The sequence below is a fragment of the Leptosomus discolor genome, unplaced genomic scaffold (genome assembly GCF_034619465.1).
Source record: "Leptosomus discolor isolate bLepDis1 unplaced genomic scaffold, bLepDis1.hap2 HAP2_SCAFFOLD_172, whole genome shotgun sequence".
In the NCBI taxonomy this organism is placed as follows: domain Eukaryota; kingdom Metazoa; phylum Chordata; class Aves; order Leptosomiformes; family Leptosomidae; genus Leptosomus; species Leptosomus discolor.
In genome coordinates this window covers 37,451-59,876 of record NW_028237864.1, presented here as the reverse complement: position 1 = coordinate 59,876, position 22,426 = coordinate 37,451, and positions in this window count along the sequence as shown.

The following is a 22,426-nucleotide window of genomic DNA, read 5'->3' as shown; positions in this document are numbered from 1 at the left end:
ACTTCTAGTTGCCACCTAACACCATTAAAAGCTCTGGAACTACTACTTGCCCTTGATTGCTATGGAACGCTGTGGAGTATCTAGTTGCCATGGAATGTAATGGAACGCTCCAGAACTTCTAGTTGCCATGGAATGCGATCGAACGCTCTGGAACTCCTGGTTGCCATGGAGTGCCATAGAAAATCTCCAGAACTACTAGATGCCATGGAATGCATGGAACACACTGGAACTTCTACTTGCCAAGGAACCACTTGGCATTTCTAGAAGCCATGGAATGCCGTATAAACTGTCAGAACTACTAGTTGCCATGGAATGCCATGGAACGTTCTGGAGGTTCTTTTTGCCATGGAATGAAATAGAAACGCTCTGGAACGATTAGTCTCCATGGAAGGCTATGGAATGATCTGGAAGTACTAGTTGCCATGGAATCACATGTAACACTGCGGAACTCATCGTTGCCATCAAAATGCCATAGAAATGGTCTGGAAACACTAGTTGGCATGGCATGCCATGGAACGCTGCGGATCTTCTAGTTGCTATGGAATGACATCGCAAATAATAGTTGCCGTTTAATGACATAGAAACGCTCTGTAACTACTAGTTGCCATGGAATGCCATGGAACGCTCTGGAACTCCTCGTTGCCATGGAGGGCCATAGAAATGCTCTGGAAGTACTAGTTGCCATCAAATGCCATAGTAACGCTCTGGAACTACAAGTTGCCATGAAACGCTATGGAATGCTCTGGAACTTCTAGATGCCATGGAATGCCATAGAAACACTCTGGAACTTCTTGTTGCCACCTATTACCATAAAAATCTCTGGAACTAATACTTTCCCTTGATTGGTATGGAATGCTCTGGAATTTCTAGTTGCCAAGGAATGCAACGGAACGCTCTGGAAATTCTAGTTCCCATGGTATGCAGTAGAAATACACTGGAACTCCTAGTTGCCATGGAATGCCATAGAAACGCTCTGGAACTACTATTTGCCATGGAATGCAATGGAATGCTCCAGAACTTCTAGTTGCCATGGAATTCCATGGAACGCTCTGGAACTCCTGGTTGCCATGGCGTGCAAAAAACCGCTCTGGAACTAATAGTTGCCATGGAATGTTATGGAATACACTGGAACTTCTACTTGCCACGGAACCCTCTGGCATTTTTAGAAGCCCTGGAATGCCATATAAACTGTCCAGAATTATTAGTTGCCATGGAATGCCATGGGACGCTGCGGAACTCTTCGTTGCCATCAAAACGCCATAGAAAAGATCTGGAAATACTAGTTGGCATGGAATGCCATGGAACGCTGCGGATCTTCTGGTTGCCATGGAATGTCATGGAAACTCTCTGTAATTACTAGTTGCCATGGAATGCGATGGAACTCTCTGGAACTCCTAATTTCCATGGAATGCCATAGAAAGGTTCTGGAACTACTAGTTGCCATGGAATGCCATGGAAACACATCGCAAATACAAGTTACCATGGAATGCCATAGAAACGCTCTGGAAATACATGTTGCCACGGAACGCTATGGAAGACTTGGAACTTCTAGTTGCCACGGAATGCCATATAAAATGTCCAGAACTACTAGTTGCCACGGAATGCAATGGAACGCTGTGTAACTTCTAGTTGCCATGGAATGCCGTAGAAACGCTCTGGAACTTCCAGTTGCCACCTAATACTATAAAAAGCTGTGTAACTACTACTTGCCCTTGATTGGTATGGAGCGCTCTGGAATTTCTAGTTGTCATGGAAGGGAATGGGATGTTCTGGAATTCTAGTTACCATGGTATGCGTTAGATAAGCCTTGGAAGTCCTAGTTGCCATGGAATGCCATAGGAATGCTCTGGAACTACTAGTTGCCATGGAATGCAATGGAACACTCCGGAACGTCTAGTTCTCATGAAATGCCAGGGAATGCTGCAGAACTTCTAGTTGCCATGGAATGCCATGGGAACGCTCTGGAACTACTAGGTGCCCTCGAATGCCATAGAAACTCTCTGGAGCTACAAGTTGCCACGGAACGCTATGGAAGGCACTGGAAATTCTAGTTGCCATGGAACACAATGGAAACTTTCTGGAACTTCTAGTTGCCAACTAATACCATAGAAAGATCTGGAACTACTACTTGTCATTGAATGGTATGGAAGGCTCTGGAATTTCTAGTTACCATGGAATGAATGGAACGGTCCAAAAATTCTAGTTACCATGGTGTGGGATAGAAACACTCTGGAACTCCTAGTTGCCATGGAATGCCATAGAAACTCTCTGGAAGTACTAGTTCCTATGGGATGCCATGGAATGCTGCAGAAATTCTAGGTGCAATGTAATGCCATGTAATGCCTCTAACTCCTACTTACCATGGAATGCACAGGAATGATCTAGAACTTCTAATTCTAATGGAATGTCTTGGAAAAACATCGCAAATAAGAGTTGCCATGGAATGCCATAGAAACACTCTGGAACTACTAGTTGCCATAGAATGTCATGGAACGCTGCAGAACTCCTAGTTGCCATGGAATTCCATTGAAACACATTGCAAATAATAGTTGCCGAAGAATGCCACATAAACCCTCTCAAAATTGTTGTTGCCATGGAATGCCATGAAATGCTTTGGAACTCCTAGTTGTCATGGAATGTCATGGAAACACATCACAAATCATAGTAGCAATGGAATGCCATAGAAACGCTCTGGAACTACAAGTTGCCACGCAACGCTATGGAAGACACTGGAACTTCTAGTTGCCATGGAATGCAATAGAAAGTCTCTGAAACTTCTAGTTGCAACCTAATACCATAAAAACCTTTGGAACTACTACTTGCCATTGAATGGTATGGAACGGTCTGGAAATTTTAGTTGCCATGGAATTCAAAGGAACGTTATGAAACTTCTAGTTGCTATGGTATGTGATAGAAATGCAATGGAACTCCTAGTTGCCATGGAATGACATAGAAACCCTCTGGAACTACTAGTTGCCATGGAATGCAAAGGAACCCTCTTGAACTTCGAGTTCCCATGGAATGCCATGCAAGGCTGCAGAAATTCTAGTTGCCATGGAATGCCATAGAAATGCTCTGGAATTACTAATTGCCATGGAATGCCATTGAAACACATCACAAATAATAGTTGCTTATGAATGACAGAGAAAACCTCTCACAATTCTAGGTGCCATGGAATGCCACAGAAATGCTCTGGCACTACTACTTGCCATGGAATGCTATGGAACTCTCAGGAACTTCTAGTTGCCATGGAATGCAATGGAATGCTCCGGAACTTGTACTTGCCATGAAATGCCATAGAACACTGCAAAACTTCTAGTTGCCATGGAATGCCATCGAAACACATCGGAAACAATCGTTGCCAATGAATGCCACCGAAATCCTCTCAAAATTCTACTTGCCATGTAATGCCATGTAATGCTTTGTAACTCCTACTTACCATGGAATGCAATGGAACAATCCAGAACTTCTAATTCTATTGCAATGTTATGAAAACACATCGCAAATAAGAGATGCCATGGTATGACACGGAAACGCTCTGGAATTTCTACTTGCCATGGAATGCCATGGAACGCTTTGGAAATACTGGTTGCCATGGAGTACCATAGAAACGCTCTGGAACTACTAGTTACCATGGAATTCTATGGAACACACTGGAACTTCTACTTGCCTCAGAACCCTCTGGAATTTCTAGTAGCCATGGAATGCCATATAAACTGTCCAGAACTACTAGTTTCCGTGGAATGACATGGAATGCTCTAGAACTTCTAGTTGCCATGGAGTGCAATAGAAATGCTCTGTAACTACTAGTTTCCATGGAAGGCTATGTAATGCTCTGGAACTTCTAGTTGCCATGGAATGACATGGAACGCTGCGGAACTCCTCGTTGCCATCCAAATGCCATAGAAATGCTCTAGAAATACTAGTTGACATGGAATGTCACGGAACTCTGCGGATCTTCTAGTTGCCATGGAATGTCATGGAAACACATCGCAAATAATAGTTGCTATGTAATGCCATAGAAACGCTCTGTAATTACTAGTTGCTATGGAATACCATAGAAACGCTTTGGAACTTGAAGTTGCCACCTAATACCATCAAAAGCTCTGGAACTTCTACTTGCCCTTGATTGGTGTGGAACGCTCTGGAATTTCTAGTTGCCATGGAATGCAATGGAATGCTCCGGAACTTCTAGTTGCCATGGTATGCGATAGAAACTCTCTGGAACTCCCAGTTGCCATGGAATGCCCTAGAAACTCTCTGGAACTACTAGTTGCCTTGGAATGCAATGGAACACTCCAGAACTTCTCGTTACCATGGAATGCTATGGAACAGACAGGAACTTCTAATTGCTGCGGAAACCATGGAATTTCTAGTAGCCATGGTATGCCATATAAAATGTCCAGAACTACTAGTTGCCATGGAATGCAATGGAACGCTGTGTAACTTCTAGTTGCCATGGAATGCCGTAGAAATGCTCTGGAACTTCTAGTTGCCACCTAATACCATAAAAACCTCTGGAACTATTACTTGCCCTTGATGGGTATGGAACGCTCTGGAATTTCTAGTTGCCATGGACTGCAATGGAACACTCCGGAACTTCTAGTTCTCATGGTATGCGAAAAGAATGCACTGGAAATGCTAGTTGCCATGGAATGCCATAGAAACGCTATGGAACTACTATTTGCCATGGAATGCAATGGAATGCTCGAGCAATTCTAGTTGCCATGGAATGCCAGGGAATGCTCTGGAACTCCTCGTTACCATCAAAATGCCATAGAAATGCTCTTGAACTACAAGTTGCCACGAAACGCTATGGAGTGCTCTGGAACTTCTATTTGCCATGGAATGCCATAGCAACTCTATGGAACTTCTAGTTGCCACCTAATACCATCAAAATCTCTGGAACTACTACTTGCCCAGGATAGGTATGAAACTCTCTATAATTTCTAGTTGCCATGGAATGTAATGGAACGCTCCGGAATTTCTAGTTCCCATGGTATGCGATAGAAGTGCACTGGAAATCCTAGTTGCCATGGAATGCCATAGAAACGTTCTGGAACTACAAGTTGCCATGGAACGCTATGGAACTTCTAGGTGCCATGGAATGCAATGGAACGCTCCTGAACTTCTAGTTGCCATGGTATGTGTAATGGGTCTGCCTGAGATGCAGCCCTCACCGTGCTGTGCAGTGGTAGCTTGATAACACACCAGTGTTTTGACTACTGCTGAGCTGGGCTCACATAGCACCAAGGCTGCTTCCCCACCATTTTCCCAGTAGGCTAGGGGTGGGTAAAAACTTGGAGGGTATATAGCCAGGACAGCTGACTCAGATTGTCCAAAGGGATATTCCACACCACATGACATCTGCTCAGCAATATATGCTCGGGAAAACAGGAAGAAGGGGGGGACATTCGTTTCGCGTTTGTTGTCCAGAGCAACCGCTACGCGTACCAGAGCCCTACTTCCCAGGAAGTGGCTGGACATCGCCTGCTGATGGGAAGTAGAGAATAAGATCTTTTGTTTTGCTTTTGCTTCCGCACGTGGCTTTTGCTTCATTAAACTGCCTTTATCTGACCCAAGTGCCCGTTGTTATATTTTGTCTCCCCTGTCCAGCTGAGGGGGTGAGAGTGATAGAGTGGCTTTGGTGGATACCTGGCATTTGGCCAGGGCCAAACCACCACAGTAGGCGATAGAAATGCACTGGAAATCCTAGTTCCCATGGAATGACATAGAAACGCTCTGGTACTACAAGTTGCCATGGAATGCAATGGAACGCTCCGGAACGTCTAGTTGCCATGAAATGCCATGGAACGCTGCAGAACTTCTAGTTGCCATGGAATGCCATAGAAATGCTCTGGGTCTACTAGTTCCCATGGAATGCCATGGAAACATATCGCAAATAACAGTTGCCATGGAATGCCATAGAAATGCTCTAGAACTAGTAATTGCCATGGAACGCTACGGAAAACATTGGAAATTCTAGTTGCCATGCAATGCCATAGAAACTCTCTGGAACTTCTATTGGCCACCTAATGCCATAATAAACTCTGGAACTACTACTTGCTCTTGATTGGTATGGAATGCTCTGGAATTTCTAGTTGCCATGGTGTTCGATAGAAACGCACTGGAAATCCTAGGTGCTATGGAATTTCATGGAAACACATGGCAAATAATAGTTGCTATCGAATGCCATAGTAACTCCCTGAAAATACTATTTGCCATGGAATGCTATGGAACGCTATGGAACTTCTAGTTGACATGGAATGCTATGGAATGCTCCAGTACTTCTAGTTGCTATGGAATGCCAAATAAACACTCTGGAACTACCAGTTGCCATGGAATGCCATAAAAGCGCTCTGGAACTCCTAGTTGCCATGGAATGTCATGGAAACACATCGCAAGTAATAGTTGCCGTGATATGCCATAGAAATGCTCTGGAACTCCTAGTTGCCATGGAATGGAATGGAATGATCCAGAACTTCTAGTTGCCATGAAATGCCATGTAACGCTGCAGAACTTTTAGTTGCCATGGAATGCCATGGACTGCTGCAGAAATTCTAGTTGCCATGGAATGCCATAGAAACACTCTGGAACTACTACTTGCCATGGAATGCTATGAAAAGCTCTGGAAATACTAGTTGCCATGGAATGCCATGGAATGCTCCGGTACTTCTAGTTCCTATGGAATGCCAAATAAACCCTCTGGAACTACCACTTGCCATTGAATTCCATAGAAACTCTCTGAACCCTCTAGTTACCATGGAATGCAATGGAACCCTCCCGAAATTTGAGTTCCGATGAAATGCCAAGGAACGCTGCAGAACTTCTAAATGCCATAGAAACGCACTGGAACTACTAATTACCATGGAATGCCATGAAAACACATCGCAAATAAGAGTTGCCATGGAATGCCATGAAACGCTGCGGAACTCCTCGTTGCCATCAAAATGCCATAGAAATTCTCTGGAAATAATAGTTGGCATGGAATGCCATGGAACGCTGCGGATCTTCTAGTTGCAATGGAATGTCATGAAAACACTTCGCAAATAATAGTTGCAATGGCATGCCAATGAAACGCTCTGGAACTACTAGTTGCAATAGAATGCAATGGGATACTGTAGAAATTCTACTTGCCATGGAATGCCATAGAAATGCTCTGGAACTATTAGTTGCCATGGAATGCAATAGAAACTCTCTGGAACTTCTAGTGGCCACCTAATACCATAAAAAGCTCTGGAACTACTACTTGCCCTTGGTTGGTATGGAACGCTGTGGAATTTCTAGTTGCCATGGTATGCGATAGAAACGCACTGGAACTCCTAGTTGCCATGGAATGCCATAGAAACACTCTGGAACTACTAGTTTCCATGGAATACAATGGATCTCTCCAGAACTTCTAGTTGCCATGATATGCCATAGAACACTGCAGAACTACGAGTTGCCATGGAATGCCACGGAAACACATCGGAAACAATAGTTGCCGATGAATACCACAGAAACCCTTTCAAAATTCTAATTGACATAGAATGCCATGTAATGCTTTGGAACACCTACTTACCATGGAATGCAATGGAACGATCCAGAACTACTAATTGTAACGGAATGTCATGGAAACACATCGCAAATAGTAGTTGCCATGAAATGCTATAGAAATGCTCTGGAACTTCTAGTTGCCATGGAATGCCATGAAATGCTGCAGAAGTTCTAGTTGCCATCGAATGCCATAGAAACGCTCTGGAACTACAAGTTGCCACGCAACGCTATGGAAGACACTGGAACTTCTAGTTGCCTTGGAATCCAATGGAAAGCTTTGGAACTTGTAGTTGCCATGGAATGCCATAGAAACTCTCTGGAACTTCTATTTTCCACCTAATGTGGTGTCCTTTGACCTTGGGATTTACTGTCCCGCTGAGACCCTAGTGCGTCTGATAGCTTTCCTTCTCTCCTTTTCGACTTGGTTCACAGCTGAGCTACCAAGGCGTGTTGTTTGATGGCCTGGAGACCCTCTTTTCCTGCAACATGGCATCTGCTCTCCTCTGCCTGCTCAAAGCTGTGAGAAATCGGCCATATATCTATTTTGTGAACCTGTTCCAGGATTACGCTTCTCTGAAAGCCAGGGAAACAGCTGCAAAAGAGCAGGAAAGTGAGTGCTGTGGACAGCTGGCCAGCAGCCAGTTACTGAGCCACAGCAGCTTGCACTTGTGCCCAAGCTTTAATGTTAGAGACTAAGGCAAGGCTTACAGCCTCAGCTCTGCTGTATTTTAAGCAGCTGGGAGCTGGGTGCTGGCTATACTGAGGCAGGAGGAGGAAGGATAAATAAAAACATTTCCTACAAGCTCTGTTGGTAGCCCAGATACACACAGATAATGTTGAAGGCTTGAGAGAAGAAGAGGTCTGTAAGCCTTCCATGGGTGACTCCCCAGGATAGTGTCCCCAAAGGGTTTCCCTGCTCCAGAGACCTTGGTGGAGCTCAGAGGGTTGACAGAGCAGAGGCCAAAAGTGTCCGTTATAGGCAGCACAAAGATGGCCAGTTCCACCTCCCTGGTTCCCAACAGAGGAAAGACCTTCCTCTGGTGAGATGAGAACATCTTCTCTCCATTTTAGCGGTGAGCCCTCTGACTTAGACGCTACCTGCAAGGAGCTCGTCTCTGTGCTTGACTTGCCGCTGCACTTACGAGTGTCTCTAAGTTAATGATGTTGATTCTCATCATCGTCATCCCCCCGTCACCAAACCAGAGGGGTTGTGGTGCGGGTTGGTGTGAGGCGTAGCTGTGCTGGCTTGGTTCAGATACCAGTCCTGCCATAGATGAAGCCCTTGCAGTGCTGGTCTCCCAGGGTTCTCCTTACTGAGTGACACCAGCCATAAAAGCGAGTGTCTCTGGGGCTCACCTTCAGCTCCAGCAGCAGGTGAGCCTAAGAGAAGCTCTAATCCAGCAAAGCAGCCATGTTCAGGAGGATGGGTAGGATAAGGGTAAGCCTGTATTAATCCCCACCTAAAACTCGGGGAGGGACTTGCTTAAAGCAAGCGTTTCAGCACTTGCAGCGCCAGCTGAAGCTTGTTTCCCTGGGAGGGTATCACTAGGACTGCTTCAGATTGTGATTTCCAGGACAGGCAGCACAAGTCACAGCTGGGTTGCAGCAGGAAATCTGGTGGTTCAGACCAGAGGAGGGGAGTTACTGCAGCCTTTGCTTTCCAATGGATATGGTTATTCTCACTAAGGAGTGGGCTATGCCCGGGGGAAGGGCTGGATAAGCCAAGTCAGTGTTGGTGCAGGAATAAGTAAGTGCAAGTGATTTGTGAGCTGGTTTACACTGGGAAATCGAGAGGGCTTCAGGCATCAGTGCGGAATGACGGCGGATCAGCCTTCAGCAGTGTGCTGGAGGTGTCCAGGTGGACCTTCTTGAGAAGCAGCACAATTTGGACCTTATGACAGCAAAGCCTAGATTTGGCTGGCCCTGGAGGTCCCCTCCCACCTTTCCTCACTTTGGATGTTCCCAGCCTCCCCAGGTTGAGGGAAGTCTGTGGAGATGATCTAATGGTTCTGTCAATGGCCTCAGGGTCGATGGATGAAGTGCAGAACCAGCTGGGGTTACAGCGAGCCCAGATTTCTGGTGGTGACTCTCAGGGTTGTTTTCTGTTTGTCGTTCTGAAGGGAGCTGGAGCAGCTGGCTCGAGAACTTGAGGAAAAGCACCGACAGGAGCTAGAACGCTTGAAGGAGGAAGAAGAGCTGAAGCAGAAGTCTAGGCGGGGGATGAGAGAGCTTGGAAAAGACAAAGATAAAGCTTCAGGGAAGAAAAGCCGTCCTGGAGTCAGGCAGGTAGGTGGCTGTGTTTATAGATGAGTAAAAGCCCTGGGGACCTTCTAGCTGAGCTGTGCCATTCCCGGGAAGCCAGCAGCCACAATCAGTGCTGGGGACGAGTACCTGGCCCTGAGGAACATGTGGGGCTGTACTGGGAAACAACAGCTGGTGCTTGAACACGCTGCTGCTTCACCCAGGGTGTTTTCCCATGGCTTTGTTGGTAGAGCTGCTCTTCTAGGATCATGCTGCCTTTGAGTCATGGCTTCGCGTAACTCCATCCATTCACTGTGAAGCTCTAGATAGTTTTAGGCCAGCATTTCTGCCCACTCTGCATGTGACTTACACCTCTGAGACACGATCAGTCTGGGATGTGGTGTCTTTTCCTCCAGGTCTGGCAGGAGATCCCACCAGGCCTTAGGTGTTTGTTAGCAGCCAGACTTCCCAAAGTGTCAGGGATGCTCAGCACACCAGAAATGAGCCCAGAGGGACTGCATAGGAGTAGGGATGTGTCTTAAGTTCCCTGTTTGGGTTGGGAAGCTGTTCTGTTTCTCAGCTGGTTTGCAGGACTCCTCATCAGCCTGATGCTGGAGGGTTTGGTTTCGGTTGAGCTAAACTGGGTACCAGCTGCGTTCTGAATTGGGATTTGTAGAGAACCTAGCACAGATCCTGGATGAGGCTTGGGGTGCTATTGCAAAGCTCATCACTGTCCTACTGCAGCTACCCCGTGGTGTTCCCCAGGGGTCAGCACTGGGTCCAGTCTTATTCAACATATTCATCAACGCCCTGGCTGAAGGGACACAGTGCACCCTCAGCCAGTTTGCTGACGATACAAACTGGGAGGAGTGGCTGACACGCCAGAGGGCTGTGCTGCTGTTCAGCAAGACCTGGACAGGCTGGAGAGCTGGGCAGAGAGGAGCCTCGGCAGGTTCAACAAGGGCAAGTGTAGGGTTCTGCACTTGGGGAGGAATAACCCCCTGCACCAGTAGAGGCTGGGGGCCGACCTGCTGGAGGGCAGCTCTGTGGAGAAGACCTGGGAGCTGTAGACAAGAAGTTGGCCATGAGCCAGCCATGTGCCCTTGTGGGTGCATTAAGAGGAGTGTGGCCAGCAGGTCGAGGGAGGGTCTCTTGCCCCTCTACTCTGCCCTGGTGAGGCCACATCTGGAGTGCTGTGTCCAGTTCCGGGGCACCCAGTTGAAGAGGCACTACTGGAGAGAGTCCAGCAGAGGGCTACTAAGATGCTTAGGGGGCTGAGAGACCTGGGGCTCTTTAGCCTGCAGAAGACTGAGAGGGGACCTTATCAACGCTTATAGATACCTAAAGGGCGGGTGTCAAGAGGATGGGGCCAGGCTCTCGTCAGTGGTGCCCAGTGACGGGACAAGGGGCAATGGGCAGAAACTGGAGCACTGGAAGTTCCGCTTGAACATGAGGAAAAATGTCTTTACTCTGAGGGTGGCAGAGCCCTGGAACAGGCTGCCCAGGGGGCTTGTGGAGTCTCCTTCCCTGGAGATATTCAAAACCCACCTGGACACGGTCCTGTGCAACCTGCTCTGGGTGAACTTGCTTTAGCAGGGGGTTGGACTAGATGATCTCCAGAGGGCCCTTTCAACCCCTTCCACTCTGTGATTCTATGATTTGTGTCAGTGCTTTGAAATACTCACTGCTTTTTTCCTACTCCTCCTGCCCAGAATGTGAACACATCCGCCAGCAGCACCAGGGTGTCCACTAGCAACCGTCTGGATGCCACCAAGGGGGTAGACAGGAAGGGATCTGTAAAGGAGGACGCAGACTCTGCAGGTGACAAGGAAGATACGAAAAAGCAGAACAAGGTTCTCCTGACAGAGGCCTGCCCAGCAGCGGTTGTGCAACTCTCAGACCCAGAACAGGGGGAAACCAAAGACGAGGCTCAGAGTGACAGTGAGAAGAACTTGACCCTGAGGTTTGAGATGTATGAGGCATCGCAGAAGGATGTCACGCGCATTTTGTCATCCTGGGACAGGGTTCAGGGTATCCTGCTGTCCCCTCTGAGTCGAGAGGAAGTGCGGCACCAAGCAGAAGACCAGCGCCAGCGTTTATCCCGCCACAGGAACTGGAAGAACAGAGAGAAGGAGCAGCTGGAGAAGGAGCGGCTGAAGAAACTCAAGGCTCTTGAGGACACCAAGTTATCTCCGCTGGAAGGGGAAGGTGCATCAGGGTCAGCCAGAGGCCAGGGTGTTGGAGTGCCCTGCTTGGACATCCAGGTGCTGAGCTCAGCAGATGTCACTAAGAGGATCTTGGAGAGCGGCAAGCTGCCGGCAGCAGAGCAGGTAAAGCCCCGTGAGGCTCAGATGCTGAGCCTTCCATGGTCTGGGCCCTTGTGCATTGTGTCCCACCAGGTGACAATGGCACAGAGCCTTGTCCAGGCCACTGGTGATGTTCCACGACAGCTCCACAGCAGTCAGGTGGCTGGGGAGGTTCTCACCGTCCCTCAGATGGGTGGAAAGAGGGAGTGCTCTCTATTCAAGCACCCTGTCTGTTCAGAGAGTTTCCCAGTCTGTAAACCATTAAAGATGGTCCCAGGGCAGGGAAGCTCATGGTCACGGTTTCCTTCAGCTGAGTCACTCAGAGGAGAGATTTCTCTCTGTAGGTCCTGGCACTGCTCTGGAGCCTGCCCACCCCTCTGGGAAAAAAAAAAAGCACCACGCTCCATAGAAATAAAAAAAAAAACATGGCCAAAAGTTTAGTGTCTTTAAGGAAGTGTGAGGATGAAGGTGGTGGAAGTATGTATAAAAAGGGGTTTCTTTTATGCTTTTAGATCCTGGATGACCTGGGACTGGGTCCCTCAGGGCCTCCCATTCCACCTACCACTTTTTACTCTGTGATCCACTACCCGGAGAAGCGGATGGCCCCTGCAGCCAGAGAAGCCCTCAAGCACTTCATCTTTATTGTGCCCAGAGGTGTCCCTGCGGAAGAAGAAAGGAAGGGTCCAGAAAGTCTCGTGGATGCCCCCACTGTGCCCACAGTGAAGGTGCCAGGGCGGGGGCCAGGCTGGATGGGGGGCAGGTGGGATGGAAAAGGATCACTGTGGAAGGGCAGTGAAGACATGATGGGGCCCCATGTCTGCAGGCAACCCTTCTGTCTGTCCAAAAGAGACAGGGCAGTTCTGTAAGATGAGAGAAAAAAAACCCAACACATAAACCCCCTAACTTCCCTTGAGGAGAGGGTGCTGGGCAAGGAGGGGTCCTGGGCAGGGAGAGGTGTCGTAGGCAAAACAAAGTCTGATAAGGAAGACCAAGTCCACGGGCAGATGTGGTGGGGTATTTAGTCTCTCTCCTGTTGAACCAAGCTGCAGCTTTCTTTCCAGGGTGGGGATGTCTCGGGGCAGGTCTCACCTCTCTCCCTTTTCTCTCTCCCTCGATGCAAAGATGCTGGAGGAGCAGGTCACCCCAACCAGGGGCCGATGGAGGAAGCAGAAAGCCGCAGGCAGCCGGGAGGCTGCAAGGGAGAAGCAGAGCTCTGGCCAGGGCAGGAGAGGTCTCCAGGGGCCAGACACAGGAGCACCCACACCTTCCCCTGAGGCACACCAAAGCGGTGTGGACACGCTCCCATCCCTGGGGAGGTCCGTCAGGTGAGCTGTGAGGGAGGAGGTGATCCCTCTGCTTTACGGCCGTCTTGCCAAGTGAAGTCCAATGTCCCCAGCTTTGCAGGGACCCTCTGCCGGTCCCTCCATGGGAGGGCCAGTCCATGACCCTCCTCCTGGCTCATTTGCTGGTTAGCAATGTCTGAAGCCTCCTTTCTAATTGCCAGGCTGAGCAGCTGCCGGTGGATAGTGCCTGCCCGTGGCAAGGTGGAACTGACGGTCCACTTCAGCTCTGCGGTGATGGGCCAGTTTGATCGGAGCCTGCATTTTGAGATCTTGGGGACGAGGCGCCTGTACCAGCTGCACTGCAGGGGCACCTGCCTGTATCCCACCATCAGCCAGGACCCGCGGTAAGGCTGGCCTGAGGGAGCCTCCCACGCTGCTCCCCCCTGAACTCAGAGCCAGGGCTGCCCCTTGTACCCCAGTGACCTTCTGGCTTGGGCAGAGCGCGCTGCCTGAGCCGCCCAGCATCTCTTCCCATGCTTGGAGCTGGGAACCGGTGTTGGTACCTCAGCCACCCATAAGAGTTATGGCTTTCTGACCAGGTTTTCTACTTAGAGCATCTCACGACTCCTCATTCCTCATTTTCTCTGCCCAGGCTGGTGTTTCCTTGCTGGAGGAAGAGCAAGGCAGATGATGACATCGTCTTCAAGCAGTATGTCATGAACACGGGCGTCTTCCACTTTGGACCACTGCTGTGTGGGGAGTCAAGAGACCGGTACGTGCTTCCTGCACTGAGTGAGCATGCTGATGCGCTGCCTGCCCAGAGTGAGACGTTGGGATGGGCTCTCCAGAGCCTTGTGCTTTCGTGGACACGCTTGGAGACACGCTGCCCTGGTGGCACAATTCAGGGCGGGCCCAGGCACAGACCTGGGAGATACATGGGGCTGAAGGACCATGGATGTGTGAACTTGAGCAGATAGCAGGCACATGAGTCTTGGACGACCCGGGGAGAGATGGAGCTGATCTTGCTGCCTGGTGGGTGCTTTGGTGGCCACAGCCACATGCTGCTTCCGGCCTGAAGGTGACTTGGGGCAACTTGTGTCCCACTCCACCACGTCTCATCTTCACCACCTCTCAGCTTCACCACCTGTGAAATGAATTTTGTGGGGCTTCTTTAAAGTGCTTTGAGCTCTAGGGGTAGACTGAATTATTCTGCTGATGGCTTTGTAAGCCACTCGTTAATCTGTAATATTAGTAAGACTTTGTGATTTGACCTGCCAATATGAGTGTGGGCAAGGGGGAAACCTGCAGAGGAATGAAAAAGGGGAATTACATTTTCCTGATCCTTGCTGCTGGATAAAACCTGCCTAAAAAAATTGTCATAGTAGCTGCTGGCATATTTCTGGGTTTAGCATCACTTTTGAGGTTTTTTTATTATTAGAAATGAAGTTCTTGTCTTCCTGGGAGCTCTGGAGAACTAGTGGTATCTTGACAATCCAAGGAGATTTAATCAAAGCAGTTTAAAAACCAAAGGAGGCTCTTTAGCCAGGGTGATGAATGGTCTAGGGTTTCTGTTTGGTTTTTTAGCCCTTTAACTCCAAATTCTGTTCCACACCAGAGAGCAGGGACGTTTGTTAAATTTAGCATTCCTCTTGGGAATGAATCCCTTCCATTTCCTTCCCTCAGACTTTGAGCTAATCCATGAAATACGAGGCAGTCTCATGACTTTTGAAAGAGAGAAGCTTAGCTATTTTTGAAACCTCTTTTCAAAAGCCTTTCTTTATACCCTGCAGGGAAGGAAACCCAACAAAGAAGGGGGAAGAACCCATGTGCTTGGCGTACTTTTATTTTTCCAGGCGCCTTTGAATTTGTATTTTGTAAAACGCTCTTTAAGGGGCCTGTGCATCGTCACGCTCCTGGGATGGAGGCACCAAGTATAGGGGCGGGCATCAAAGTGACATCGGGACGAAGACACGTACCATGGAACGTGCCCCTGCAAGGGATCCTTTTTCTTAGCCTGCTTGTTAGATCGTGGCCTTCCAGCGCAGCCTCCTGCTGCCTGGACACGGGGCTTTCCTCGATGTGTGATAAAGGCAACGGTCTCCTCTACAGCCTTTTCCCCTTTTGTGGACAGGTACAAGGCGCTGCAATCTCCCAGCAACTGCGAGAAGCTGACCATCCTCAACGTCACCCCCTTCGAAGCAGCAGTGCGTTTCTTCTTTGAGCGGGATCGCAAAGCGGGCACGTTCCTTTCAGACCCCCCCCAGCATGAGGCTGAAACCTAACGAGCAGCAGGTAGGAGATGGGCAGGTAGGGCCGGCACCAGCAGAAGTGCCCAGGAGCCGTTCTCCCTGCTCACCGAATGCTCTTCTGGTGTTTGTTTTGCGGGGACGGGGCTAGGAGCTGAGTGTTTGGGCGTACCCCACTTTGGCCGGCCTCGTGGAAGACAACCTCATCTGCTGCGTTCAGGAGAACCCCGAGCCAGTGGTCTTCCGCCTGTGCTGCCAGGGGGTGCAGGCGGAGCTGGGGGTCAGCCCAAGCAGGTGCATTTCAACAAGCTGCTTCTGCACAGGTCAGTCATCCCGTGGTCCCTCTGCTGGGGACAAGAGCTGTCGGCAAGCTCCTCCTCAGCGGCCGCTCAGGTTGGGGGTTGGGCTAGCACCTCTCTTTCTCCCAGTGGTTCCCAGTCTCTTGCTCACCATTCCTTGCTGGCTTGGATATCCCGTGACAGCCACCAGCTCTGTAGCCCCCCAGCGATCCTGTGTGATGAGAATCCCGATGCATTTGCATCTTGTCTGCTGGCTCAGAGAGCAATCCAGTTGCTCCTCCTTATCTCCCGTCTGTCGGATACACTTCTAACACCAAGCTCTCCCCCAAGGACCTCACCTCTCAGGTCTGTGGCAAAGAGAAAACATTTAACTGCAGTTTCAGATGTGTGGATAGGGCTGCTTTGAGTTGCATTCGGTTGCAAGGCTAGCATGACCGTCACATGACTGGTGCTGCCTGTCTTTGTGTCTCTGCAGGAGGGACAGCAAGACCCTGGTCTTGAGAAACAGCATCCCACTGCCCGTGGCCTGGCGGCTCAGTGAGCTGGAAAACCTTGGCGAGGACTTCTCTGTGTCACAAGACAAGGGCACCGTTGGTCCCTGCACAGAGTTTGTGGTGTATCTGTATTTCAAGGCCACAAAGGCTCTCAGCGTTAAGAAAATGATCCAACTAGAGGTGAGGGGGACTGTGCCCTCCCTGGCAGAGCAGGGCAGTGACCAGCCCTGTGCTCTTAGGGATGGAGTCTGTGCACAGGAGACTGGACTGAAGCATGGTTAGCTGTGAAAATGGTCAACTTTATTTCAAGAACTAAGTCAAGAGCAGCAGTTGTGTGTGCCCTGAGAGGAGCGTGGGCAGGACAGAGCAGGCCAGTGGCACTGAGGCTGCCTTTGGATCTCAGCGGGCATTGCCCCAGGAAGAAACGCTGGTGCTGCTCTGCAGCCTGCACTGGATCCTCTTCCTCTTGCTGCTCAAGCCTTTTTCCCCCTTAGCACCTGCAGGAGCTCCTGCACCCGAGTAAAGAACTCCACCAGCTTCTGGAGTGGGAATGGGCAGGAGCTAAACGCGCCCGACTGTGTTGGGATCGGCCTTGGCCTCTGCACGGGGGTGGAGGCGGTGAGAAAATGACTCCATGCCCGCGCCGTTGGAGCAGCCCGGACTGCTGGGTGCAGTCCCATCTGTACCAGGATCCAGTCGTAAAAGTGCTGCGTGGAGGTGTAGACTCCGGGCCGCCTGGCTCTCGCGCAGCCTATCCCCCAGCTGGTCACCCCCACGAGCCAGAAGTAGTCGGCGTGCTTGTCTTGGCAGACGAGAGGACCACCGCTGTCACCCTGCAGCGGAGTGGAGGAGAGTCAGAGGGTTCTGGTGGTGTTGGGTGGCCCCTGTCAGCACTGTGGCTGGCTCCTTCTCTCTCCTGGCACCTGCCAGAGCTGTACCCAGTGCCCAGAAAGGCTCTGCTCAGGTGCTGGAGCCTGCAGGACCTTGTCTGGGAGGGGGTGGTGGGCCTGCAAGGTAGGGCGCTCTCTCCTCTCTGCCCGCTGATCCTGGAGGTGTGGAAGGGGGACGTTCCAGAACTGGGATGCAGACCTCTGGGCTGGGGCAAGAGCACTGCGTGGCCTTTCTGGGCAGAGTGCCGGGGCTCTGGGACAAGAGGGGTGCTGGGCAAGGGCCTGCAGACGGGGAAGGGAAGGCAAGCCCCGACAGCGGTGGGGACCCAGCGGCAGGAGGGCGACTCGGCAGGCGCAACACGCGCCGGGGGACGTTTGGGCGCTGGCGACAGGGCTGCCTGTGCTGCTGGGGGCTGGCGCGGAGCACGCTCCTACCTGGCAGGTGTCGATGCCGCCCTGCGGATAGCCGGCACACACGTTGTGGGGGTGGACGGCCCCTCTGTACCAGCGGCTGCTGTTGCAGACCTTGACATCGATGAGGGGGACCTGGGCCTCCTGCAGGACAGCAGTCGATCCTCCAGCTGTGAGCACAGGAAGGAGTTAGCAGCCAGCAGCCCTTCTGTTCCCACTTCTCCTCCCCTGTGTGGGCGAAGCCCTTCCCTAGGGCTCGCCTTTGCCCCTGCAGAGGCCTTGTGCCGGGCTTGCCCTTCCATCTCGCTTTGGCTAATGGCTCGGGCCCATCTCTCCGTGGCCGTATGTCCCCGCAGCCCGACTCTGGTTTTTGCCGCCGCCGCTGCCCAGAAGCCCGGCCCGCCTCCCCAGCGTGCCGAGCTTACCCTCGGCACACGAATACTCTTTGGGAACTCACATCTTGCCATGGTGGCACCCCAACCGCTGACGTAGCAGCTTGTCAGCTCTGACACTCTCAGTGAGGCGTCGGGCACGCAAGCCAGCTGTACGTAGTAGCCGCACTGGACAGGCTGGTCCAGTTCCAGCAAGGCGATGTCGTTCCTCTCCGTGACGTTATCGTAGTGTTCATGAAGTATCAGCCGATAAATACCGCGCACTTGGGTCTCAGGGCCCGGCTGAGCCAAGTGGGTGGCCCCGATCACCACACGCCACATGGTGAGGTACCTGGAAGGCAGATGCAGAGAGGCCTCAGAGGGAGCGGAGCCACGTGCTGCAGCAGCCCCGTGGTTCCCTGCCTTCTGCTTCCCAAGGCAGGGAGGAAAGCAGCGCTGCGGAGGGTGCCACTGCCCTAGCATGCCTTGGGCACCAGGAACGTGGAGCTGGAGGCTGCTAGGAAGCGGTGGCACGAGCCCAGCCTTCTGCGGAGCAGTCTCTCAGCTGGGCTCGCCAGTGCCCTGGCACCGGGCATACTGCAAGGCAGCGGGATGGCAGGAGCTCGTGGGGCTGCGGACGGGGCGCCTGCTGGTGCTGTGGGGATAGCCCCCTTCCCTGCTCCTCCTTACCTGGCCGCGTTGAAGCAGTGGGCTGCTGTGAGGACCCACTGCGGGCTGATGAGGGACCCTCCGCACACGTGGCCCCAGGGGCTCTGGATGCTGACGATCCAGGGCCAGGCCCCTGGCTGGGCACCCGTGCCACCCACGACGCGCGACATGCCGTAGCGAGCCGCCATGGGCCGGAGCCCGCAGGTCCTGGTGTAAGAAGAAACTCATGAGTGTGCTGCTGGACGGCTGTGCTGCTGTTGAGGCTGAAGGTCAGCCGTCTTCCCTCCCCCCCGAGGGGCTGCACGGACGGCAGGGCCAGGGAACCCCGTGGCTGTGCCTCCAGCCCTCTGTCCGCTGTAGCCCCGTAGAAGGGTTGTGCCAGCAGCCTGGGAGCTGGCAAGGAGCTGAGGCTCCCACAGGGAGTTTGAGAAGCTGTGGAGTGGCCACAGGGGCCGCGCGGGCCCCCTCCAGTGAAGCCCGTCAAGGGCTGCCCGAGCTCCCTCCCAGAGCCTCGGCCCACTTACCCACAGCTGTCCCACATGCCGTGCGCAGGCCGGCACACGGCCAGCAGGACGAGGAGGGCGAGCAATTTCATCACTGCCGGTGGCACGTGTCAGCTGCAAGAACGAGGTCTTGTTGCCTCCAGCGCAGCCGCCGACGTACTGCCCGCAGCAGTCTCGCTGCCTCTGATGGCCTTGGCCCTGGGGCTGATGTCACAGAGCCGCCGTTTCTGGGCGTGGGGCACGGTGGCCTCTCAAGGGGGGGTGGAGGTGGGGGTGTCAGCAATACGGGGGGTTTCCAAGCAGGAGGGGAGGCGGAAGCTGGGATCGGACAGCCCTGACAAACCCCTGCTGAACACTCTGCCTGTGGGATGAGGGCGTGCAGGCCCTGTGGCTGGCAGCGGCAGAGGCTGGGCTTTCTTTAAAAATGGATGCTGCCCAAAGGAAAAAAAAAAACAAACGAACCATTACTTTCCAAACTCAGTTACTGACGGGCTCAAGCAGTGTTCTGCTGGTTACCAGCAATATGCAGAAATGGGACATAGGGGACCACCTGCACCTGCGTCTGCAATTCCAGTCCCTTGCTATCCCAGGCCAACATGGCCCGTCATTCAATTAATCCATTTATCAAGGTGTCTTCAGCTTGCTGGCAATTTTGCCCTGCCAGTGCTCTGGGAATGCTGCTTGCTGTCCCAGGGCCTTGTTCCTCTCAGGAACCTCAAAATGCTCACTTAGGTTCCTGTTTGCTACAGACACGGGCTCTTTTAGTGCTCAGAAAAGATGAGGGGCACAAGCCACACCTCAAGGAACTCCAGTACCTCTAGGAAATGTTTATCCCAGCAATATTTAGGCCCACGTGTTCTTCTGAAGGCCACTGAGGTCGAGAGAAGAGCAGGGAGACAAGAGACAGAGCGCTGATGCACTCAGATCTGGGTTGCAGGGACAGCAGTGTCTACCACCCCATGTCCTCCCCCTCCTGCGCTGGCTGGCACCTTCACAGCAGGGACAGCCAAGGGGCACACGGTGCCACCCCCTATCTGCCACAAAACCTAGCACCAAACCTGCAGCAGTTTTCATCTACTCGACTATGCCAGGCAACAGAAGGAGCTGTGACAAGTCCTGCTCAGCCATCCCCGTTTCGCTGGCAGAAACCTCTACAAGTGGGGCAGGAGGGACAAGCCGGGGCCCCTCTGATGCTCACAGGGAGCACCCGCAGCCCCTTCCTTCCCACCGCCAAACCTCTGTCCGCTTGGCTGGGACTGACTTCACTGCGTTCCTCCCTGCTCATCTCTCGGCATACACCAGTCCCCAACCCCATTTCAGGCCTCTGCGCCTGCTATCGTTCCACTGCAGTTATTTTGCCACCCTGTAAACCTGAACTTCCTACCAAAACACAAAAGAGGGCCACGAAAATGACCAGAGGGATGGAACACCTCCCCTGTGAGCACAAGCTGAGCGAGTTGGGGTTGTTCAGCCTGGAGAAGAGAAGGCTCCGGGAAGACCTTCTAGCGCCCTTCCAGTGCTTAAAGGGGGCCTAGAAGAAAGATGGGGACAGACTTTTTAGCAGGGCCTGTTGCAATAGGACAAGGGGTAACGGTTTTAAACTAAAGAGGCCAGATTCGGACTAGATATAAGGAAGAAATTTTTTACGCTGAGGGTGGTGAAACACAGGCACAGGCTGCCCAGAGAGGTGGCAGAAGCCCCATCCCTGGAGACATCCAAGATCAGGCTGGATGCGGCTCTGAGCAACCTGATGCAGCTAAAGATGTCCCTGCTCACTGCAGGGGGGCTGGACTGGATGGCCTCTAATGGTCCCTTCCAGCCCAAACCACTGTAGGATTCCACTGATTTTTCAGCTGAAAAGCACCCAGAGTGGAGACTAACACGAGGGGGCTCCATCTGATGCCTTCGAGTTCAGCTGATGACAAAACCAGGACACAGCGCAGCTCTTTCACCTGCAGCCGCTTCGCATTTTACCTGCAGAAGGTCCTGGGCAGACCCTCGCCTGCCCACGTCCACCTCCAGGCAGCAGCTCCAAAAGGCCCGAAACTCAGCGGACAGTTGCTCGGGGTTCTGCAGCTCTGGTGTCCCGTTGGTCGCTATCAGATCCATCGCCTAGAGTGACAAGAAACACAAGACTCCACCTGTTTCTTTCTTACCCAGAACTGCTCACAGAGAGCCCATTTTTTAAGGCCCAGCCTCCAGTGCCAGTTTCCTCCCTGGCAGAGGGTTAGAGATGATTTTTCTCTACCTACAAAAAACCTCTGATGCAGCCACAGCTACTCCAACATCAACGTGATCTTGCCTCGACAGCTGATTGCAGTGGCTGACCTAGTTAGGAGGAACTCCATCAGCAAAAGCACATTTGGCTTCTCTGTGCATCGACACCAGCTGTACTGGCTATTTTAAAGAGTGAACTTGGTCCAGCTGTATTATTTCAAAGGATTCGGACATAAAATGCATCCCTGCAGTGCTCACTGCTCCCTAAAGTACAGCTTCCTTAAAACAAAGGTAGTCCAGATTTTCCCTCTGTTCTAGATAAAAATGGTAACTAGAGGATAAAAAAGTAGATCCATCAGCTTATTCCTTGGCTAAACAGAAACATTTGGAACCTCATTTTCAACACAGACACATTAGCTGTGTGCACAAATATATTATGAAGAAAACACATAACGGCAGACAGGAGCCACCCGCAACTCTGTCTTTCAGCAGTCTCCAAATTCCAGATCAGCAAGTCTTCCTGACAGACCTCAGGCCAAGGAATTAGAACGTAATTTTGCAAAACATGGGGCGAGCATTATCCGGGGCAGTTCACTTGGAATCAAGGTCTAACACGCTGCGAAGCTGGACAGATGAGTTCATTCTGCTTTTGTAAGACGTTCTTCAGAACGGCAAGACAAATGTTTTGAACTGTTTGAACCTAAACTTGCAGAATATGTCCCAAATATACAGCAATAATAATAGAAATAGGCCTAGGAGTCTTCCATACAAATGTCCGCCATGACAAGAACAGCTCTGCGCTACTGGCGTTTAAAGAGACGGTGGCCAAAGGGACTTTGCTCTTATCCTCTTAAAGGTAGAGGAAAATTTCCAGGCCTAAAAAGGCAAATGAACTATCCTAGAGGAAAAACAATAAAAGGAAGTTTCTCTACTTTTCCCACAAGAGAAGTGTCACAAAAT